Source organism: Gossypium hirsutum, chromosome D03, assembly GCF_007990345.1.
Source record: "Gossypium hirsutum isolate 1008001.06 chromosome D03, Gossypium_hirsutum_v2.1, whole genome shotgun sequence".
In the NCBI taxonomy this organism is placed as follows: Eukaryota; Viridiplantae; Streptophyta; class Magnoliopsida; order Malvales; family Malvaceae; genus Gossypium; species Gossypium hirsutum.
In genome coordinates, this window is record NC_053439.1 from 50,959,952 (window position 1) to 50,971,587 (window position 11,636).

The window sequence follows — 11,636 nt, forward strand, 5'->3', positions numbered from 1 at the left end:
TATTATAAAATATGATATTAGTAAGATTAAGATTATGAAATAAGTAATTTCAAAAAATTAAAAATTATTATTATCAAGCAACAAAATTATATTCAATACTTATTTTTTATTAAATAACAAGTAATTTTATAATACAAGTTCAATATTTATACAATTTTCTACTAGAAATTCTATATTTAACCTTTTAGCATTTAATTTTTCTATTCATCAATAAACACCTTATTTTTATGTAAAAGATTTAAAATTCGTTTATGATAAAATTTTTAAAAAAAATCATTTAAGTTTGAATAAAAGATAAAATGATTAATTTATATTATTGTTAAGACTTTCCATGAAAATAAAAGTGAACTTACATTCCTTTTTAAACACACTAACATTCATTATGAAAGAGCAAACTACAGGAGATCTTGTAACTTCAGGGTTGTGGATCCAATCCAACAGACAAGCCTCATATAAAGATCATTTAGCAACCCAACCACAACCCAGTAGGTGAAATAACAAAGAACTATTATAATCATTAGGAACAAAGAATGTTTGCTAATATTGTCGAAGATTCTCAAATATGTTCTAAATCTCGACTCAAGGTGCCAATGCAAAGCTTGTTTTCAGATTCCATGATGACTTGCTGCCATTGCTGATCATGTAGAAGTTTAAAGCATAGGCTTTAGCTGCTAATACTGAGGAAGAAGATACATCCACGATGGTCACAAGCTAGGGAAGCTATTCCAACATTTCAAAAAGTGGAGGAGAAAGTTCCATCATAATTAATCTTTAAGCTATCTTCCAGTAGGATTTAAGTAGAATCTTGAGATCGAGGGATTTTTTGAATTAAAAAAAGAATAACCTTGGAAGGCTCTATTCCAAACTTGAATTGATTCTTTTGATTTTCTTTCGAATATGCTAATGTCACGGGCCTTCTGAATCACTTAGAAAATGAAGGTCACAAGATTAGGGCTAAGAATAGAATTTGATGATGTAAACTTGACTTGAATAGAGATCCAACATTGTGTAAAGGAGGGAAAATCTAAAAGATTCGAGTCATAATGAAAAAGCCAAACTTACCATGTGGCATAGGCAGAAGGGTAAAAGAATAAAATGTATTTGAGAGACTTCGATGTCTTCTAACTAAATTTTCAGTAGAAGCGACCGCATTGAGACAAATGCTTAGTTTTTGGGGAGCAAGTTAAACTTCCAAATTGAAGCCCATTCTTGTTTCTTTAAGGTTCAATTTGAATAACTAGCATCATAAGAGAAGTCTTCATAAGAATTTCTAAGAAGATGATAACACAATTTGATGATAAATTGACTATTTTTTTAATGATGCCAGATAAGTGAATCTACAAAAGAAAGAGGCCCAATTGATATCTGTTTGATTACCTCCACCCCATGAGTGTTGAATGTTTCAATTCACCTTTCCCTTTCATTATTCGAGGAGAGATGTCTAACCAAGTGAAAACCATGATTCGAGACTTGGAAGTTAGGAAGTGATGGGATCCATTTATCCACCCCAAATATAAATAAGATTACCATTCCCCACATTCCATCACGTGTAACAGCTCGATTTTCAGTGATGTCGGAAACAGTGGTTCGAGGCCACCAAATTCGGTGAGTAAACTCGTAAATTTTATTATTTAATATTTACAAGTCAAATATGGTTTAAAAAATTTTGAATTAGTAATTTATGAATTATTAGATTCGAGTGATAAAACCCTAGTTCAAGTGGTTTTAGAAAATGAGGTATTGGGACCTCGTTTCTATAAATCGAGTCATAAATATTTTTATAAATTTTTACGGAGTTCCATTAAAATAATATTAAAGTTTCGTTGAAAAATTTTAACGTTTCGATAGTTAATTAATTAAAAAGGACTAAACTGAAAAAGGTGCATAACTTGCTAATTATAATACTAAAGTGACTAAATGGCTTGATTAATAAATAAGGAAGAACTTAAGTGATAAATATGCTTATATCAATGGATGAGGCAGCATATGAATAAAATAAAATAAAATAAAAAGAAACAATGGCAAAATTGTAATTATGTTGAAATTAAAGAAGACAAATTGAAATTTAAAAGCATTCTAGGCTTTTCTTCTCCAGTTTTCGGTTTAAAACAGAGAAGGAAGAGAGCTCAAGCTGGTTTTCATATTTTTTTCTGTAGGTAAGTTCAATTTAGCCCCATTTTTAATAATTTTTATGTTTTTTAGATTGTTACAATTAGGTCCAACTAAATCTTACACTAGTTTTTTATTTTGTTAAAGATTTTGAATGTTGCCATTGATGAATCTATATGATTTTAGTTATTAAGTGATAAATTTTAGATGTTGGTTGATATTTAAAGGTATTTTATTAAGTAATTTTGATGAATTTTTTTATTAGGGACTACTTTGTTGAAATAGTAAAAATACAAGGATTTGTTGTGAAATTATTAAAAAATTGGGCTGTATTGAATGCCATGAATATTCTGCTAGCATGAGTTTGCATTAATTCGCATGATTTGGGCTCATGGACTAAATTGAATAAAAGTAAAATTTTAGGGGTAATTTTGTAAAAATATTAAAAATGACCAAATTGCATGAAATGAATTGTTTCATTATTTAAATTAATAAATTGAATGAAATATTAATTTAGATCAAGATCGGGTGGAAAATTGAGGGAAATAGAAAATTACCAAAATGCCTCTGTATCTTAGTATTTATGCAATTTAGCCTGGTAAGTTCGTATGAACTATCCTATGTATAATTTTGATTAAATTGAATTTTATTTGGTGATGGATATTATATATATATATGTGTGTGTGTGTGTTCTATTGTTGGAATTAAATTGTTATTGAAAATATATTATCAAATTTAATACTCAGTTTGGATTAAACGCGGGATTGAGTTAAATCGTTCTGTCGCAAATGATGAATTGAGGAATAAGACCATAACTAGGTTATGGCACTATGAATGTAAGACCATGGTTGGACCATGGCAGTGTTTATATGTAAGACCGTAGCTGGGCTATGACATTCTGATGATAATACCATAACTGGGTTATGGCACTATGATCGTAAGACCATGGTTGGATCATGGCAATGTTTATATGTAAGACCATAGCCGGGCTATGACATTCTGATGATAAGACCATAACTGGGTTATGGCACTACAAATGTAAAGGATGAATTGACGAAAAAAATGTAAATGATGAATTGACGGAAAATTACCCAAGTAAACCGAGGTTCAGCATTTGTTGCGAACTTTCGTGTTTACTTTCTGTTTAGCTCTCATGAGCTTCTGTTTAGCCTTCGGGCTTCTAAAAATGATGTACTCAAATCTGTAAGTCGTTCTTCGAAAGGTAAAATGTCGAGAGTTGTCTTAAATGATATATATTTGTATATGAAGAAATGGTAAGAGAATGATATGTATTATGATATGTATTTATATCAATATCTTGATATATTGATATATGGAAATTATGTAAGTTGAGACAAGTAATAAACTCAAGTGTAATATGTTGAGATAGTAAGGTTATTGATGTTGAAATTATATGAAATACGCTAACAAGTGTTCTTGTTTGATGCTTAGGGAAATGCCAAGCTATTGGTTGACTGGTAATATGCTTAATTATAAGATGCATTGAAATGGTAAGTGCTCAAATAAAAATATGTTTGTGTTCATGAAAGAGTGGTAAGTTTAAAGTTATGTAATTTCTTATGAAAACACTTATTATATGATTAATTCGAAAAAGGCTATGTTTAAATGCATTAGCTTGTGGCTATTGTTGAATGATATGTTTATAACTGGTGTGTTATGCATATGGAATGAGTGTAGAAAATAAAGAAATGCAAGTGAAAATAAAGAAATTTAGAAGAGTATAAAGTTGTTTAAAATCCTATTATGCTAGGGATAATATGTACAAGTGATGATGTGGATTTATTTACCTTGTGAGTTGATGAATATAGCCACATGAGTATTGTGGTATCAATATTAAATTATTCTTGATATTTATAAATTTCATATTTGAAATGAATGGACCTGATTAAAGTTTATACGAGCTTACTAAGCATTTATTGCTTACGTATTTGTTTTTCTTTACTTTTCAGATTATTGGAAACTCGATTGGGTTGGAAGCTTGTCGGAGATATATTTCACTATCCATTGGTTCTATTGGTATTTTCGAATGTTTTGATTTTGATTATAATGGCATGTATAGGTATTTTGTTTAATGATGATTTATATGTAGTGTGTTGAGTTTAGCCACTCATTTTGGCTTGTTTTGAATGTCCAATTATGGCTTGTTGATATATGTAATGTTGATTGTAGATAGACACAAAATTGGGTGAGAAATATGGCTTGTAAAATGGTCTATTTTCGTTCACACGGGCAGAGACACGGGCATGTGTCCCTTACTTCTAAGAAAACTTTTGAAATTTTGGGAAAAACTCCCTGAATACTCGGTTTAGTCCCAATTCACTTCTAAGGTGAATATTGGGCCTCGAAGATCCATCTAAGGGACAATATGAGTGTTATATAATTGATTCTTAATATGTATAACAAAAGTTGGGAAATGTCTGTATTTAATTCGTAAAGTTCGGTAATGCTCTATAACCTTGTTCCGGTAACGAATGAGGGTTAGGGGGTTACATCAAGAATCATTATTAATAAGCATAATTCTCTCCTTGAGACTATTCCAAGCCCACAATGGGGCTCGAGATGGTGGTGTGCTAATGGGAGAAAAAGAATGAAAGTAAATCCCCTTTAAAAATTGTTCCCAAGAAGCATTTAGATCTTTAAGGAGTTGCCATTCTTGATTCGCTAGAATAATTGTGTTAACATTTTGAAAGTTTTTGAAATCCATGCCTCTATCTCTTTTTTCCTTTTCAATTTAAATCACCTCATCCAAATATTTTTACAATGGTTTTTATATGTTCCACCTTACCAAAACCAATTTATAAGGGTGTTAGGTTCATTGCACCCTAAATCAAGAAGCTTGAAATAATGCATGACGAAGATAGGAATTTATGAAACAACCATTTTAATAAGAATTTCCTTTACCGTTTGAGATAGAAGTCTTACTTTCTATTTTTGAACTTTTGATTGCACTCATTTAAAAACGAAGTTGAATGCTTCTGATTTATTTCGACCCCAAATAATAGGAAGAGTGAGATAGTTACCTTAGCAATTTATGAAGACAACTCCCAAAGAATGTTGAATATGGTGCTTTAGACTCATGCACATATTAGGAGAGAAGAAAATTGAAGATTTTGAGTGGTTAACCTCTTACCCTATTACTTCTTAGAAAAGGTTGAGAATTTTCTTTATAGTGTCATAATTAATAGGCAAAAAGTTGAAACTTAATTATAAATCATTGGAGCCTCAATTGAATATGTCCAATCGGTCCCTTCATTTGCTCGTTAAAACTAGAAATCAAGTTCATATTGAATCAAATGAACAGAAATGAATAGAAATGGCTCAAACATGTCTGGCGTGTAGTTAGGGACCTTGATATTGTTCTGTCTTGCAAATTCTTAAAATATTGGCCCCGACTCCTTCATCCACTGTATCATCCATTCTAGTTTAGGACGACTACTTTCACCAACTTCTTGTTGAGCTTGAGTTAACCCTTGTGACGAAGCTGGTGTAGCCCTCACTTCTTGCTGTTGTTTGTTCCAATCTTTTATTTGTTTGGCTCGTAATTCTACGTACTGCTGGAACAAAGTATCGCCAATAATGCTCCGAGATGGTTTTAGTGATTGCTCGATAGATACCATAGGAATGCCTACTCTTTTACATAAGGTCGTCACTAAGTGGGGAAAGAACACTCCCGCTTTTTGGCCACTAATACATCTCTTTATGTTTTGATGGATCCACTTTCCAATACACACCTACTTTTTCTACAAAATATCATATAGTAAAATTGCTCGAAAGGTATTAACGTTAAATACATTTAAAGTAGTGGTTATTCGTGTACACAAATTGAATCCACATTTTGGCCTCTAGGAACACAATAGCTTGATTGAAGGAGGTTGGGATACAAGTACATGGGTGGTATTTCTATTCACCTATTCCCTCTGTTAAGTAATTTATAATATTTTCCATATCTATATCTCTGAAGTATTCCAAATTGGTTTCACTGATAAAATCTTGGTCATAGAATGGAGCATCATAGAAATTGCAAATAATTTGAGAGGTTACTTTAACTTCTATCCTTTGCACAGATACAGTATCCCATATATGGTTGTCAGTATTTCTAGACTTATGATCCCGCAAAGATGCATAAAATTCTTGAGCTATCGGAACCACGACAATATCTTTCAAGATTGTCCAAAAACATCCCCATCTATGATACCGAACTAGAGCCCATATCTCCTTACAACTGATCATCAATGGATCAAATCCCCTCTCTTGAATGAATCTATTCTCAAAAAGTTCATTAATTTGTCTAACTTTTATAGGAGGCATTGTCGTTGAACTAAGAACTAAAGCAAAATATCAAGCAAAGAAATTCAATAGAACAGTAAAAGTCTAACTTGAGAACCCTTAACCTCATAGAAGTTGTTGTATTCCTTGTTTCGTATAGTGTCTTTTTTCCCTTGAGTGTTCCCGTCCTTTGTGGCACCAAGTATGATTGAAAGAAGAAAATTTTCCAAGTAAATGAAAAAGAAAAAGAAAAGAGTAAATTTTAGGGTTTAAGGGGTTTGAGAGGTTTTGATAAATTAAGGGAGTTGAAAGATGTTTTAACTAAGGGTATAGTATGGATTTAGGTTAAAATAGGTGTTTTAAGGGTTACAAATTGAGTAAAGTGAGTTTTAATCCGCCGGGTTGTGTGAATGGGTCGGGTTAACCCTGCAGAAGATTATAGCGATGTCGCGACATAGGGGTTCCGTGTCACGACATATCTGGCAATTTACCATTGTCACAACACCAAGGTTCAATGTCACGACACACTCTGGATTTTTGAATTCTTAGGTGTATTGGCTTTGATGTCGCAACACACAAAATCTGTGTTGCGACATCGAAGTGATTTTCCCAATCTGATCGGTTCTGCCTTTGGTGTTGCGACACCGGCTCTATTTTCACCAAAAATTCCAAAGCATTATGATTTTTATAAAAGATCAAGTTGATAAAAATTTAAATCTATACTAAACAATTAGCTAAATATACAATAATTTACAAAAGTGAAAACAAAAATTCAAATAATTTATGTCTTACTATTGGATTCGTCCGATAGTATCATTAATTCATATATGAACGATCTTTCAGTTCTATCAGTATTCACCCATCGTTCGTTGTGCCATTCCATCTTTGCCCACTTATCCCTTTCATTAAACCTGTTTTCTGGACTTGTACGCATTAAAGGAAGTATTTCCTTGACTTGAGAGTGTTAGAAACAAATAATTTCGTGCACTGTTCTTCTAATTCCCTCCTCCCTTCCTTGCTCGTTCGATGACCACATTTAAAAATTTCAGTCTCACCATTGATTTTCATGGTTAATTCATTCTTTTCTAAATGAATGATGGACCTAAAAGTGGCTAGAAAAAGTCTATCTAATAAGATCGGTGCCTCTCAATCTTCTTCAAAATCTAGAACCACAAAGTCTGTTGGGATGATGAAGTTGCACATTTTGACTAACACATTTTCCAATGCACCTTTCGAATGTACTGAAGATCTGTCAGCCAACTATAGCTTTATCTGAGTATTTTTAAGACCCCTAACCTGAGTTATTCAAAAATAGACAATTTTATTAAATTAATAGTAGCCCCGAGGTCACATAGAGCTCTATTAAAATGAACGCTCCCTATCTTTATAGGAATAGTAAAACTTCTCGAGTCTTTCAATTTTTGGGCAACATGTTTTGAAATAATAACATTACAGGAAGTGCTTATATTAACTTGTTCATCTACATTAATTTTCTTACGCCTAGACATAATTTCCTTTAAAAACTTGCCATGCTTAAAAACTTTATCAATTAGCTCAATTAAAGGCAGGTTAATGTTTAATGTTTTGAACAACTTTAGAAAACTTATGAATTCATCTTCATCCCACTTTTGTTTTCTTCTAGTCTTGAAGAGAGTGAGATATTTGCAACAACAGAATCTTTTGTCATTTTTTTTATTTGGTTTAGCTGCCGATACAATTACCTCATCTGGCTCCAGTTCTTCTTTAGCCTCTAGAGATCTTTCTTGAAGATAATCAATATTCTCCAAGTTTACCTCCTAAATATGGTTTTCTAAGCTACCCAACACTTTGCCCGATCGGAGCGCTATTGCTTTCACATACTTTTTACCTTCCCTACGAGGATTATTTTATGTATTCCTGGGAATACCTGTGTCAATTTGTCTTTTGATGTCACCCATCATGCTCATTTATTGGCTCATTTGATCTTCAAGTTTAGTCAATGTTCTTGTTGAGTTGGCGCACTCAAACTGCACTTGTTTTACGTTCATTCTCATTGATTGCATCTCCCCCTTGATTCTATCCAGATGTTAACCACATACAGTATAGTTACTTGGGCTGGCCCTATCCTAAGGTTTTCTCAAATATGGATGTTGATAGTTAGTGTTTTTAACTTTATTCGAATTATTACCTCCTCCTTAGTTTCTTCCCCATCTCAGGTTCGGGTGATCTCTCCATCCAGGATTGTATATATTTGAATAGGGATTTTCACCCTTATTTTCAATGTAGTTTACATTCTTCGTAGAATTGTTGATATAATGGAAGAGCAGTTTGTCTCCTCCATACATAGACGGGCATTATTTACAGATTCTATACAGTTAAGTCTATCCACTAATTTTTGGTGCTTGTTATCTTCTTGAATAGCTTTTACTATAGCAGGTTTCTAGCCATATGTAAATCGTTTAATGGGCCACTGACAGGAGTTCAGCATCATGTTTTCTATCAATTCGTACGCATCCTTGTACGTTTTATTCATAAGGGCTCCTCCTACTACTTCATCTAATTCGAATCTTATATTTGCATCTAACCCATTGTAAAACACCTACAATCGCATCCACTCAGGAAATCCGTGGTACAAGCATTTTTTGTCAACATTTTAAAACCTTCCCAAGCCTCATGAAAACTTTCCCCTTCTATTTATCTAAAAAAGCAATTTCTCTTCTTAGTTGAACCGCTTTGCTAATTGAGAAAAACTTCTATAAAAAATTTTCAGCAAGCTCATCCCATGTCATGATAGAACCTGGTGCCTGCGAATCTAACCAAGAAAAGGCATTATCAATCAAAGAAAAGGGGTACAACCGAAAACGAATAGCGTCATCAATGACCCCGTTGTAGTTGAAAGTCTCACAAAGTTGGAAAAACCATTTTAAGTGTTGATTCAGATCCTCTGTTATTGTGACCCTAAATTACAGATGATTTTGGATCATCTGAATCATTGTCGGTTTGATCTCAAAATTATTAGATGTAATAGTCGACCTCGTTATGCTCACTTGAACTATGTCCAGACTTGGCAGACTTTAAACTGTCACCACTTGGATCCCTAGCTTAATACGACACTACTGGTCTTGATTCCAAATGTTCTGAGGGCGGATTCTCTAACTCAATTCCGTCCAATCAATTTGTGCACAATCTTTTATAAAATTATTACCAAAAATCTAGTGGATCAGTTGCATCTTGTCATGCAAAGGTTTATCAAACAGAATCAAGCAAGTTTTATTGTTAGGAGGAATATGTTAGACAATATCGTTGTTGCCCAAAAAGCAATCCATATAATTAATAACATTAAAAGTAAAAAGTGTTGGATGAAGATAAAAGCCAATCTTAAAAAAACATATGATAGAGTTCGATGGGATTTCCTTAAAGACACTTTAGTGGATGCTGGCTTTCCTAGTTCCTTAGCGTCTTAATGTATTGTGTCACCTTAGTATCCATGAAGCTACTTTGCAATGGCTCTATTATTGATGATTTCTTTTCTACCCAAAGGGTGCTGTAAGGGGATCCCTTATCCCCGTATCTTTTTGTCTTAAGAATGGAACGATTGGGTCATATAATAGATCAGGCTATTAAGGAGAGGAAATGGGAGCCCTTTATGCTTTCGAGAAAATGTCTTGCACTCTCTCATCTTTTCTTCGCAGATGCTTTGTTTCTATTTTGCAGAGCTGACTTTCAGCAGGCTGACGGGGTTAATGATATCTTGTCAATTTGATGCGGTCGTTGAAAGCACCAAAAATATCCTATCCCTAATAAATAATGAAAAAGAATAGTAAAAGGGAAGTAGGGTCAGATCCTCAGGGACTGGACTTGTAAAATATCTTGTTCCGTGAAATCCCAGGTAGAATCTTACCCAAGAAAACTTGCGTTCCTCCAGTTGTCTCATTTTGCCTTGGGTTCAATCCTCGGCTTTTAGATGATCCTTCCCAAATCGAATAAGTCAGTTATAGTGGAAGAGGATGCCTACGACCACCAGCTCCAAGGATTTAGACTAACGATTCAGTGAAACCTAACTCTAGCCAACAATCGCTTCTGTGGGATTGTCTTATGCTAGATCAACGCTTCTCAATGACGAATCCCACGCCATTTTGTCTCTTGGGCTCACTAACCTCTGACGAACCGACTGTGCAACCTTCCCAAAACATACAAAGCGGCCGCCTTTGCATACGTTGAAAAGCTTACTTCTTAAGAGACATGGACGGAAGCATCAGCCCCGTAGTGCGAAAAAATGATGAATACTCGGCAAGGAGGCTAAGTACGGACTCTAAGCCTCAAGAACCTTTTTTGGGGAATATCAACAACCTTCGGCTAGATGGGTTTAGTGGCTTATGGTTGAGGTGGAAAAGAAAATAAATAAAATAAAAAAAGGAGATTTTATTAAAACGAAATATGAAAAGAACAAAAGCCTAAACTTTTGGGGAGAGAGTGTTTACAGAAAAAGATCCATCTCTTTTGAGTCACTTCATCCCCTATTTATAGTGCTAGGGGAGATAGTCTAATTTAGAGGTGCTCATGGGCCGGGTCGGGTTAGGTTTGGGCCATGCCCATAAAAAAATTTTGGCCCAGGCCGGCCTGGCCCGAAATATGGGCTTGAACTTTTTCCCAGGCCCGGCCCAGGAAAAAAATCATAAGCCCGGCCCGGCCCATTTTTTTAATAAATACCAAAAATTTATTTTTAAAGTTAAAAAAAATTAAAAAGTATTTTAAAATTAAAAAAATAAAAAAAGTATTTTAAACATATTTTAAAATTAAAAAAATTAAAAAAATAAATATATTTATTATATCGGGCGGGGCCGGGCCAAGGCCAAAAAAGTGGTGCCCGAGGCCCAGCCCGTTTTCTAAATGGGCCTCGTTTTTTGCCCAAGCCCATATTTTAAGCCTATATTTTTACCCAAACCCTCTCATATTTCAGGCGGGCCGTCGAGCCAGTCGGGCCGTCGGGCCGCTCGGCCTATGAGCACCCTAGTCTAATCCTACTTAAATTCCTAAAAGATAAAAACATTTAATTGAAGATAAATAAAGATAAATAAAATAAAATCCTAAAAATAATCCTTAATAATTATCTCAATATTAATTATCCTAATATAATTAAAATATAGTTTAATAGAATAAAATCTCTTCTTTTTGCATTTCAACCCTTATGTCCTCCATGCTTGCACTTTTGGCACCAATTTTTCCTTGTGTCGCACATTGGCCCATTTTATCTCTAAATT